Below are 12,445 nucleotides of genomic sequence, written 5' to 3' on the forward strand. Positions count from 1 at the left end.
GGTCAGTTTGAATGTATACTTGTGTTCAGAAATACTGTAAGCTTCCTGCTATTATAGCATGCTAATGTTAAGTCAGAATTGTAAGGTGACCAAAGTTCGCAGATATTATAAATCAAAATGTCAACTTGGTTTGATCAGACGACTGGGGATTGGTTGGTTTTAATGAACACTACTTGGCGTTTCTGTGCATTGGAGAACTACATTCAAGTATTTCACCTGTGTCAACCAACAGTCAGTATTGATTTACCAACTTAGGTTTCCATCCAAATGTGCAATATGCAAGTTTTGTCCTGCAAGAATTCTAATTTCTGCCATTTCTACACAGATTTTTTGGTGTGCCCAAAAATAAACGCAAGCTAAAAACAGGTCGCTGGACTCTCACAAAAGTTTTAGCCTAGCTTATTTATATTTAAGCTACACTCAGGAAGAGTTTCTGTTAAATAAATGTCTGTCACTATCTTTAGCTGAATAGGTAAACACCATGATGATTAAGCCAATGGGCCATTGACGAAAGCCCTTCACATTGGCGGTATTCTTTGGTATTATACACTCGGTTGAGTCAACATTCCCTGGAAAAATCACAATGTGCGTCCATCTTCCATCAGTAGTTCTACCACCAGAGAGATAGTAGGTCGATTAGTAGGTGGTTATGGCTGTAAAAAAGAAAATAAAAGATAGGTTGAAAGTCCAAAATCAACTTCAAATCCAAAGAATGAGAAACATCGACATTCAGCTAAGGACAGTGTGGACACTTTTTGACCTCTGTTAGTCCAAAAATCAACTTGTAATGGCTGCTTGGTGTTGTAAGTGCCACCGAACAAAACCCCTTTCCCTTTGCTGTCTTTGTTTACAGCTCTCTGTTCGTGCCTTCATGAGTACCACTTAGTTGACGAACCAAAGACTTGGAAGGAAGCTCAAAAGTACTGCAAACAAAGGTACTCAGATCTGGCCACCATAGACAACGCAGAGGACATGAACCGGCTGGTCGCAGTTGCCGGCAGTGGTTATGAGGGAAAAGTGTGGATAGGCCTGCGTGACTTTCCCTCGCGATGGAGGTGGTCTCTGGCAGACAGAAGCTTCTATGGAGACGGGGAGTATAAATTTTCCAGGTGGAACGCAGGTCAACCAGATAAGACAAGAAAACGTGGGAGACTGTGTGTTGTTTTCAGAAATCTTACCTGGTATGATTATTGGTGCAACACAACATTCTCCTTTGTCTGCTATGACAAAAAGCTAATTGGTAAGTAATCATAATAATAGTTCATAATAGTTGCTTGAATTTGATCAAATATTATTGAAATGTGTAAAAACAGACCAAATGAAACAAGCTAAAACACATATTTTATTATTTATTATTTATTTATTGTTATGTGCAAATCAATCTAAGTGAATCATTTCAGACTCACCATCCAAGTCCAATGAGGGATTTGTCTTTATAAACCAAACATCGACTTGGTGGAGCGCTCAAACCTACTGCAGGAAGAAGCACACGAACCTGGCCAGTGTGAGGAACGATCACGAGAACTCGGTCATCCAGGAGTTGGTAGGAAATGACCAGTTTGTAATAATCGGCCGTCACAGACAGACCTGGGCCTGGTGGGCAGATCACTCTCGCTCCACATTTGAAAACTGGGTAAAAGGACACCCGAGAAATGTATCCGAGAGCTGTGCAGCCAGCGTGTTTGGTGCCAACCACACTGGAGAGTGGGTTGAAGACAACTGTTTTGAAAAACTTCATTTCATGTGCCACAACAGTGAGTTATCCTGCGTTCCTTATGTGCCTTTATTAATGTTGAATACATACATTTCTCAACACAGATAACTTCTGATCTTTCTATTTTTATGGCTAGAAAGAAGGCAGGTATTTCACTTCAAGCTGACAGCAAGGGAATCCACGATGGACCTGAATGACCCTGCTGTGACGGCGGCCATCTTGAATCTGGTATTATGGAAACGCATCATGTTATATTTGTATTTTTTATACTTATGAGTGTTTTGCGAGCATTTCAAGTGAAGTGGATTATTTTAAGCCAACAAGGTAAATATTTTGTTTAAGTCCTGCAGTATTGGCGGGGCTGTAAGTAGCCTGGAACATGCCCACAGTGTTCTGGGGCTAAAGATTAAGGAGAGACCGTTTGATTGGGGGAGAATTTGATTGAAGCCAAGCAAAAAGTTACAATTCAGATAAATGTGACTGGAAGGCCAACAAAAGCATCACATACTGCCTCTCATAGTAGTTGTACAGGTCTGTAGGAGTGGCCATTTGCATTTATCAGAAACGACTATACATTGGGGTACTCTAAAAACAGTAACATACCATTTAGAGACCATTTTTCAACTTCACATTACAAATGTTCAAGTTATGTTTCTGTGCATTTTTGATATAATTTTTCATGTTTTTCTTTTTCAGGTTGAGGAGAAGTTGAAAGAAAAGGGTTTTACACGAGATTTGAATATTTCCTGGATAAAGAAGCCGGATGAAAATATCTTCCACAAAGAAGAAAAGAATGACGATTTAGTGTAGACAGAAGTTTAAAGGTATCAAACATTCGCTGATTTAAATGTCTGGATGCAGTTTATGTATTGCTGTATGTATTGTCTGTTATGTTTTATATATATATACATATTTTTTTTTAGTGCTATGGACCTCACGCTGTGTCCTTAAAAAAGTCTTATTATTATTATTATTATTATTATATATTTAGCTGTGTATTTTACATTATCCCAAATGTTTCCAACAACATTGTAACAATGTGATACATGACGAAGGGTAATGGAAGACTGCTTAGTGTCTACGTCAGCTGACTTTACTTGCAGCTATGTCATGAGGATAATGTTGCTGATTTGAACTTCATCTTGTTTGTCAAAAGGTAGATTTTCATCCAGCATGGTGGTTGTAGGAGCCGATGTTTATTGTTGTCTTATGATGCAAATAGTTGTGCATAAATATTGGTAGAATGATTCACTTTGACCACTAGGGTGTGTATTGGGTTGGGGTAATTGGTCACATGACAAGGTCAGGTGTTTATAGGTCACAGGTGAATAGGAAGTTAGTTGGGTATAGGTGGAGGTAAACCTATTGCAAACACAGGATCACCTTGACAGCAACAGTATTGGATTCATCATCATTCAGCTCAATAGAACGGTACTCACTTTCTGTTTGTTTCATTGTTCTGCAATAAACAGGAACATCAACCAAAGTCCCAAAGTTTATACACCTGTGTAAGTGACTAAGTTAGAACAGTGGAACTTTGGATAGTCACTACAGTGGTCGTTTCCCAATGAGGACAACAACTCCCATGAATCCATGCTGCTCCAAGACTTAATCAAACTACATCTCTTGATTTTGTTTTAATTACATAGTGCATGTTCAATTTCTCTGAAAGCCAAGTAGTCACCCAACTATTTATGACCGTATTTAAAACTGATACAACTTTGTTTTACAATAAACATCTATACATTCAGCATTACACTATTCATTATGCATGTGCCTGGATTGTTAAACACAACTTTAAGCCAGATTTTTTGTGTCCGGGTGTCACAGGAAACAGGTGTGTTGACCTCCAACATCAGGGGAAAATTATATTTCACATACATTTTTTGAGTATGTAGTATAAAATATATTTATATGTGATACTTATTTGTTAGTATATAGTGTATTTCCATGCTATATATGGTTGTAGGTATTTTTTTAAATTAATATTTGAAATAAGGAATTTAGTTTCTGTGTGACTGTATTTTGTGATAACTAAAATGTCTAATTAAAAAAATCATAATTATTGACCCATTTCTAAACTTATATCATGCACTGCTTTAAGATTAAAGTTATTTTCTACTACTCCATGAAAAGGTGGAAATGGAGGTGCACCACAGTAAGTGACACGATTCCTCATCACTAATGCTCACTGTCCTGTTGCTGCAAATGCTCACGAATGCACCATAAGTGTGTTACCCTGCCATTAAAGGTATTTCCCAAACCTCTTTACTCAAAGGACAAAAGAAATATTGGAATAAATGAATAAACAACAATCTGCCAGTATTGTCTGCACTGTCTTGACTTCTCCTCTAGGTGGCACTGAAGTATCCGGCATGGGTTCACCTCGCTTTCTCATATGACTGAGAACAGCTTAGGTTTATGTCTACATCTTGCACATGTCAAGTTATAGATTCTGCATTGACTGAAAAAAAAGTCATAATTATTACTGCTTGTTACAAAAACCCTGATCTAGAAATTGTTGAATAAGAGTTAAGAGTCAAAAGTGTCTTTGCAAATACAAATGGAACCTACAGAATGTAAAGTATGACATTGTGCCAATCATTCTCATGTACGCGCAGATCAATCATCAGTGACAAAGTGGCTTTTTAATCAAAGCACACACACCTCCGCTCTGTCAACAGAGTGTTTTTTTTGTTCTGAATTTATCTCCATGTTTTAATTCACCCCTTAATTATCTCAGGCGCTGAACTGCATGCCATGAAGAAACACTATCACACTTACAAGATGGCCGCTTTATGGCATGCAGACAACAATGTAACATTAAGTGTTAGGTGTCACAAGAAAGACACGAGCAACTCAAAATATATTATAACCACCTCCTATTACACACAGAAACCCCTCTCAGAAGCACGTTCATTCATTCATTCATTGACGTCATCCCACTTAACGGCTTTTGTACGTCGGACTTTCAACCACAGACTGTATGTAAGTTGACGTAGCCATTGTGACATCATCACCCACTGGTTTGTGAACTGCAGTTTTGAAGCTTTAGGTTTCGCGTCTTTTTTTATGAGACAAAATCGACCATATTTGGCAACACGGTGGATATGTATTGTTATGTTTGTGGTTGACAGATGGCCATGGGAGCTACATATCAATCAAAGATAGCCACACCCTAAAGCATACATTAGTTTATAGTCAATTTAGGTTTTATTTACAGTAAAATTTAACAAAATTAACACTTTTTGTAACTGGTAAAGATGTTAGCTGGTGGCTTATAGAAAGAATCCACTTTTAGGGTAATTCCATCAATAACCAATTGTATTTGCATAGTGCCAAATCACTACAAAAGCTATCTCATGACAGTTCAAACAGAGAAGGTCTAACTGCAGTCTTTGTAATATTATTTACCAGGTCTGAACTTCATCCACTGAGAGCACTTTGCAGTAGTGTCAAGAAAAAACGTCTCTGATACAGGAAGAAACCTCGAGCAGAAAGATTCAGTCATTGGTAGGCAGTGATAGATTGGACAAAGACACCACGATAATAATAGAGACTAATAATAACAAGATCAATTATGATGATAATAGAAATATGGGTTAAGATTAGGGCTAACCCTAACCCTCAATAATATTAGAAGTAACAACCATACAAGCATGATAATTACTACAGTAGCTGTGTGATTAAAGTAGATCATCTAATTTGGCAGCAGCAGGCGATCACCGACAGGAAGCTGTGACACAAAAACACTGGAGAACATACAAAGTCACGCGTGTTTATGAATGCATACAGATAGAAAGAGAGGAGGAGATGGGTGTTTATGTACCCCTGCAGTCCAAACACCTGGTTGCTTCTCAAGTTGCTAACTTGACTGTAAACCATGCAGCACACGGAAAAAGGAAGTCTTGGCTGGAAGTTGTTTATCGCTAATTGCTAGCTAAACCACACGTGCTTGACATGTTCACCGCTGTCCCCAGAAGCTATATCGACGTCAGACGATAGCCGATGGGTTCCAAGATTGGTCCACGCCAAGCCCAAGCCAGAGCTAAAGCAAGCTTTATCAAAAAGGAAAGTTTGAAGCCTACTCTTAGGAGAAGGTGTCTACCAGACCCAAACTAGACGACTAAATGTTACCACAGGGAAGGGGCCTGATGATAGAAGGCTCTACCTCTCATACTACTACCAGATTCTAGGTACCACAAGTATTAAGCAACATGACACTACACCCACCTCTTATAGATTGTCTTTGCTTTCAACTCTTTAATCTGTCTCTTGGCCATTGGAGGAAGTTCTTCCATGAGGGTTTTAGTCGAGACGGATCAGGTCTTGGATTTGTCTCGAGTAGGAAAAAAATTCCCATGTATAACAGATTGATCAAAATATTGGGTTTTTTAGTCGTTATTCATTATCGCTCCTCTCAAAACTCGAGCAGTGCATAAGCGTGCCCTTTCTTTTGGGTAACAAGACGTGATTCAATACTCTGTTGTGACACCTGTTTATGTTTCATTCACTGGGCTGGACAACAATAATTACAGTGCCATCAGAGTATAATTAACAAAAGTATGTCACAATCATTAATACATTATCTGTACTTTCATCAGCGTTGCCATTGCCAGGAGGAGGAGGAGGAGTGGAAGTGGAAGTAGGCTGCACAGTTTTAAATGACCTTTGCAACCACCTGGTAATTTGGCTTTGTGTGTCAAATGACACAGGGCCAATAGTGGCCATGTTTTTCTGAAATGAACAGCATGGGTTTCCAAATTTGAAAGACCATTCCTTAAATGGAAGTACTGGATTTGTGCGACCTGCGACTAGCAGTTGGTTTCAGTAAGCATTCTGTTTTTTCCACAGCAGCAGAGTTCCACAGCAGCTTAACCAACAATGTAGCAGTGTCCCAATCCAGGGGCTGCAGCGGCGCTGCAAAAGCTGTCCCATTTCGAAGGCTCCTTCAGATGCGGACAACAAATGTGTCCTCCTTTTCCCCGAACCACGAAGGATCCATCAGGTGCATCCATTGCAGCCCAACATATCCCAAGATTCATTGTGCACCAATTCAAACTAGATGGTGGACTCTTATGTGGCCGAGGAAAACACTTTAAATGTAAAAGTTTTTAGTTTCAACTCAATCGAATAGCTAGCGATACAAATGTTTAAAAAACGAAAAGGCCCTTGTAACAAATCTTTAAAATAATAAGTTACATTAGTTATGCTAGCTAGTTAGCCCGCTAGCTACCTGTTGCTAGGCAACAGGAGTGGTATTTGATGACGCAAGGGTAAGGGGGAGAACAGCTGGTGACACAAACAAGAAATCGTCCGTAGACCAGACCGTCTCATTTCAGTTCGGCTTTAGCAGACTACACAGGCTATGAATGGCGCATCCTCCTTCAGAGGCTGCAGCCCCTGGACTGGGACACAGCTTATGTCCACCATTTTGTTTCATATATAACTAAGCAATCTTTTATCTACTTACCAAACGCCCTTGTTTGAGCAGCTTTTACACTCACAGCTGTTCTGTGATAATATGTATCTTAGTTCAGTTTTCTGTTATAAGTTCTCTGCTAACAACTGGTCATAGCCAAGCTAGCCATAAGCTGTCCGGGCTAGGCTAGCTTTATATCAGACAGAATATTCCACGTGTTACGCTCTGTTTCCATTTTCAAATGATCTCGATTCAAATGTTGAACTGAATTCTGTTAATTTTTTGTTGGGCTAACTCGCTAACTCTTTTTGCTAACACTGTCACATGTCAGTTCCATTAGGGACTGAACAGTAACAGATTTGAAAGCTTGTCTCACCTGTCTTCTTTTATCTGTAGACTCACCAGCATTTAAAATTGCAATACTTCACAATGACATCGACAAATGTCATGAAAGGTGAAGGGACTGATCATGAAAGGAGGACTCTCCTCTGGGGGCAAAGTAAATCGGAAACGTGTTATGTTCAACGCTGGAAAAGATTGACCCTTGAATGAACCCCATTTACTGTAAAGCAAGCAATTCCCGCCAAAATGGACGAAGCTATCTTCTAACTTTGTAGGACAATGATGTCTTCTTAGCCAACAGTTATGACCTGGTTATTGTCTGGTTATTTTTAGTAGCAGCCATGGCTAATTTCATAATGCTATTGTGTTGTGCTGTGTATTCTTGAGATATGATGCTCATTATAACATTCATTAAATGTCATTATAATCACATAAAAATTGGTTTGGCATTGATGTGCAATATTCCTGATAAACAAGCTTTGACTTAAATTAAAGTACGTTCTCTCTCTGTAAGCAAACGTCTCTGGGACAGTGAAAAGTGTGCATAACATGGGAGTATCAATCACGTGGCAAGATGTTTACATGATGATTCATCGTTTGTGCATTGTTCCATCCATAACTGGGAGATGCATCAGTGTTGTAGGAAATTTCCTTTTGTTTTTTTCTTAAAGGAACATAAACTGCAGCATTTACATCATGATACATTTTTTTTTGGATTACAGGACTTCATTTTAATCAGTTTTACTCTCTGCAGAAGCTGGAAATTGTTCAGTGCTCAGCTCAGGGTGTGGTACGGCGCTGTCACCTGCAGTTTGCCGATCAGTGAGCTGCCTGTGGAGGTGTGGATCTCATTAAGCAGCCTGAGGGTGTGTTTGGATTGAAGTCCAGAAACCTGATACAGGTACAAAATGTTCTCACGTCCCAAAGGTGAACTTGGTGAAAGTCTTAATATGACCCCTGTATACGCTGGATTATATTCCCAGTTGTCTCCATTCTATTCGACCCCATTCTGTTTGTCCGTGCTGGGACGTCCTGTGTGCAGTCATAACAAATAAAGTTGATTTATGAGCAGTGTCCTTTAACCGATTCTCTTGACCTCAAGTGTCCCAGACCTGATTCTGTGAGGGAGCAAAGAGCCAGTCCATCATTAAGAGAAGATTATAAGGGTTACATGGTGCAATGCATGCTAGCTGGAATGGTACACTATGTGCTGGCTTTTGTCTTGTGTGTCCAGGTAGTTGATTATAGAGAGATTATAACTCTGAAGAACTGGTTGTCAACATCTAAACCAAGTTGATACGTAAATCATTGGGGACAAACGGGTTTTTGGGCTACTTGAACTTGTGCGGTGAAAGATTTAACAGATAAATCGTTTTTGAGGCCGACCTTACCAACCCTAACCAAGGTCAATAGCTTTGTAGTAATCATAACCAAGCCGTAACCAATCAACCAGTTCTTTACAGAGCTGGATCGTGATTGCGATAACGACTTTTGTAGTTTGTGATTTTTTGGGATTAGTTCCCAAAAACATTTTTTAACATATTTTATGATACATTTCCAAAAAAAGCACATATTTAAATGTGAATTTTATCATGTTTGAAATGATCGGGATAAAGAAAAAAAATTCAGGTCATCATTAAATATAAACATGAACATCATGTCACGGTTTGGGTAGAATAAAAAGGTCAAGGACCCATTTGGAGACAATGGTAAAGAGTTTAATAAACTAAAGCAAAAATGCAAAAACAAAATCTAAAATCCAACAAAAGACAAAACCAAATGGTAGAATAAATGTCTTACTGCCCAAGTAAAAGAATAATACAAAGGGGAAAAACAGAAACACATGGGAGCAACGAGGAAACGGGTAAAACCAAAGTATCAGAGGAAAGAACGACAGTTTCTCAGGTAACACGACAATGAACCAGCAACGAGACAGGGGAGCACAAAGACTAAATAAACTTAGGAGGTGAGGCTAATCAGACACAGGTGAGACAATCAAGGAGCAGGTGAAAACAATCAGGGCAAGGCACACTCGCAGAAACTCATGACACATCTGTTGGTAATTGTAACTCTCAATCAATAAAAATGATATGAACTCTTCGCACATTGAAACCAAACTGTGGCACTTATGTTATGAAAGACTTGAAATCACAACAGGATGTTACACCTGTTTCGTCCCTCGTTCACTTTTTAGGCCAAAAGGACAGACAGATCAACCTGATGATGGCGTCGTAAAGACAAAGGTTGCAGGTAGTGTTGGAGTGTATGCAGAAACAGGAACCGTATTTTTGTCTCTTTCTTCTTTAAGGAAATATTCTTCTAATGTTTTTTAGTCGACCAGTTTGATCTTTTGAGGAACTTTGTTTCGAAGGACAAATGTTTGTTTGCTTACGCTGTGCCAGACAAACAAACAAAAGAACAGGAAAGAGCGGAGAGCATCGTTCTGAACCTGGCAAAAGATGCAGCTTGTCGTTTCTTTAGTACTGACTGAATTTAGCACCCTGTTTCCTAGTTATTTTATCTTAACTATGTGGGATGACAACGTAATCGCTGCCTGGATTATGTGAAAAGACACTTGTTGCGCTATATTTACAAGGAGGTTGGAATGGATGGAAGAAAAAACAGGACTGTGACACTGTCATAAGCCCTTTCACAGAGCTAGTTCGAGGTGGGATTATTACACCTCTGCTGCGTTCCATCTTTTATGGAAAACACACAGAGGCTGAATGGTGGAGCGAAGTCATTCGGCCTGTGAGCCGGGAGCGGAGGTAGTAACAGAGGCCAGACGGCGCTAGTGTAAATGACAGAGCCGGCAGGGCGGGGCAGCACTGTGTGTGTGTGTATGTGAAGCAGGCGCTGTTTGTTTACACCTCCCGCATGTTTTGCTTACGCAATACCGGAACGCTATGTAACAATACACATGCTGGCGTTGCTTTGTCGATTGTTGTCCAATGTTTGTGGGGCTGCTGTGGCTCAGTGGTAGAGTCGGTCGTCTTTCCATTGGAAGGTCGGAAGTTTGATCCCCACCTCCCCCCTTGGGCGAGACACTGAACCCCAAAGAACCCCAAAGGCTATGCCACCGGGTATGAATGTGATAACTGATTGACAGTTAGGCACTTTGCCATCAGTGTATGAATGTGTGTGTGAATGGGTGACTGTGATATGTAGTTTAAAGTCCAATGTAAAATGGCAAAGGTGGCGTAACGGCTGAGCTTCGTTGCGGCGCTGTGGTGGACTACCAACCAGATCCACATTAAGAGAGAGAACCCAGGACTTGAGTGAGGTTTGGGGCCCATTCAGGTATATTTGGCACCCACCTGAATGTCCCTACTCCTTAAGACTGTCTGGTATAACAGCATGTCTCTGCGCTGTAGATGACTGATTAATGGTTAACGTAAGATCTGCATTGTGAGGAGTGTCGGTCTTTGGAAATGGTTTGGATCAACGGTTAAGACACTCACATTGATGATGATTGGACAGTCACTCGGGACAAACACAGCCCTCACATGCTACACAGTTGTATTCACGTTCATCAGTCACAGAGCAGATGATGTGTACTCCACCCAGTCATAAATGAATGCACAGTCAAGATGCTTATTAAGTCAATAGACTGGCTCGACTGTATACAGAGACTGCCAAGACAAATAATTGAGGACAAGAACATTTCAAAGGTATATTTAAATCTGTCAGTCGTATACCAATAAAGTGTGGATCTCGAGTAGCATGCACGCAACGCCCACAGGGGACCAGTATGTTGTTGTGTATGTTGGATGTGGGGATGTGTGAGGATAAAGGTTAGAATAAGGAGTATTAGTATTGTTATACACTGATTATTAGTATTTCATGTATGTCTATAAGTCAGTATAAATTCAGTCGCACTTTTCTTGTTATAAATCTCATATTTGATTGATTTTGTCTCCACCTTTTTGGTCGCATACTTGAGGCCAAAAGCAACACAGACTTGTTTGAATTAAAATTCATCCTAAATTTAGATCAGAGTATCAAGTCTTGATTGAATAGACAAAAGCAATAAATACCTGCGGATTAAAAGAGGGAGGTGCAGGATGTCTGACGAGGTTTGCAGGCCAACAATTACAATGAGTGAACAATGGGAATCCAGCCGTGACTGACCCAAGAACCCGCAGAATTGACAGCAGAAGCAGCTTCTCAGTATTGTTCACCACAGATGCTGCCGCTTAGATTACAAGTGAGACCAAGAGACTTTATGCTGCATTCATAGGAAATGCAACTAACACCACTTGGCTGCGTCTAAAGGAATCTGTTTAAGACACGTTTGTGGAGATGTTTTTACCATTTCTGACCATATTCATCGGCCTGGCATCTCCAGAATGCCCCTATAGCGCGACAAGCAATCAGTGCAATCAGAGCAAAACAGAACATGTAACTTAGCATTGAGCTTTTAAGCTAGGTAGCTACTTCCAATTGATCCAATTCATATTGCTTCTAGTTCATGATTTAGTAACCAACATTTAGCAGGTACTATCGTCGTTTGAATTATTTCACACTTAAACGATAGGAAAACATCAGCGGCAGCCATGTTGTTTTTTTTCATAACTGTGCTTCAAGCCTCCCCGATTATATAAACACGCCCCATGTTACATAAATGCTTGTTGACGTGAATCAAGCAAGATAGAAAGTCTGTGAACAGATGGGGGCCAGGTGCCTCTGCCAAAACAAATAAAAGATTCTTTGCATATTGTAATGTTTGGTTCACGAGCTCCATGAGTGTTGACTGCATACTTTAACTTTCCAACTGGAAACACAAGACCAAAAGCAGTCACAGCTTCAACTGCAACGTGTTTAGAATTCGGATCACAACATTGGCTGCAGACGTTTTGCTGTGGTGGTGGGAGTCCTGAATGGGCGCCAGTGAGTTAACATGTAAAATGCACAATAACATTAGCGATTAGCGATCATTGTCGTGTTACCTGAGAAACTGTTGTTCT

Source organism: Semicossyphus pulcher, unplaced genomic scaffold, assembly GCF_022749685.1.
Source record: "Semicossyphus pulcher isolate SPU_LCO1_2020_fin unplaced genomic scaffold, fSemPul1.0.p SCAF_21, whole genome shotgun sequence".
NCBI classification, from domain to species: Eukaryota; Metazoa; Chordata; class Actinopteri; order Labriformes; family Labridae; genus Semicossyphus; species Semicossyphus pulcher.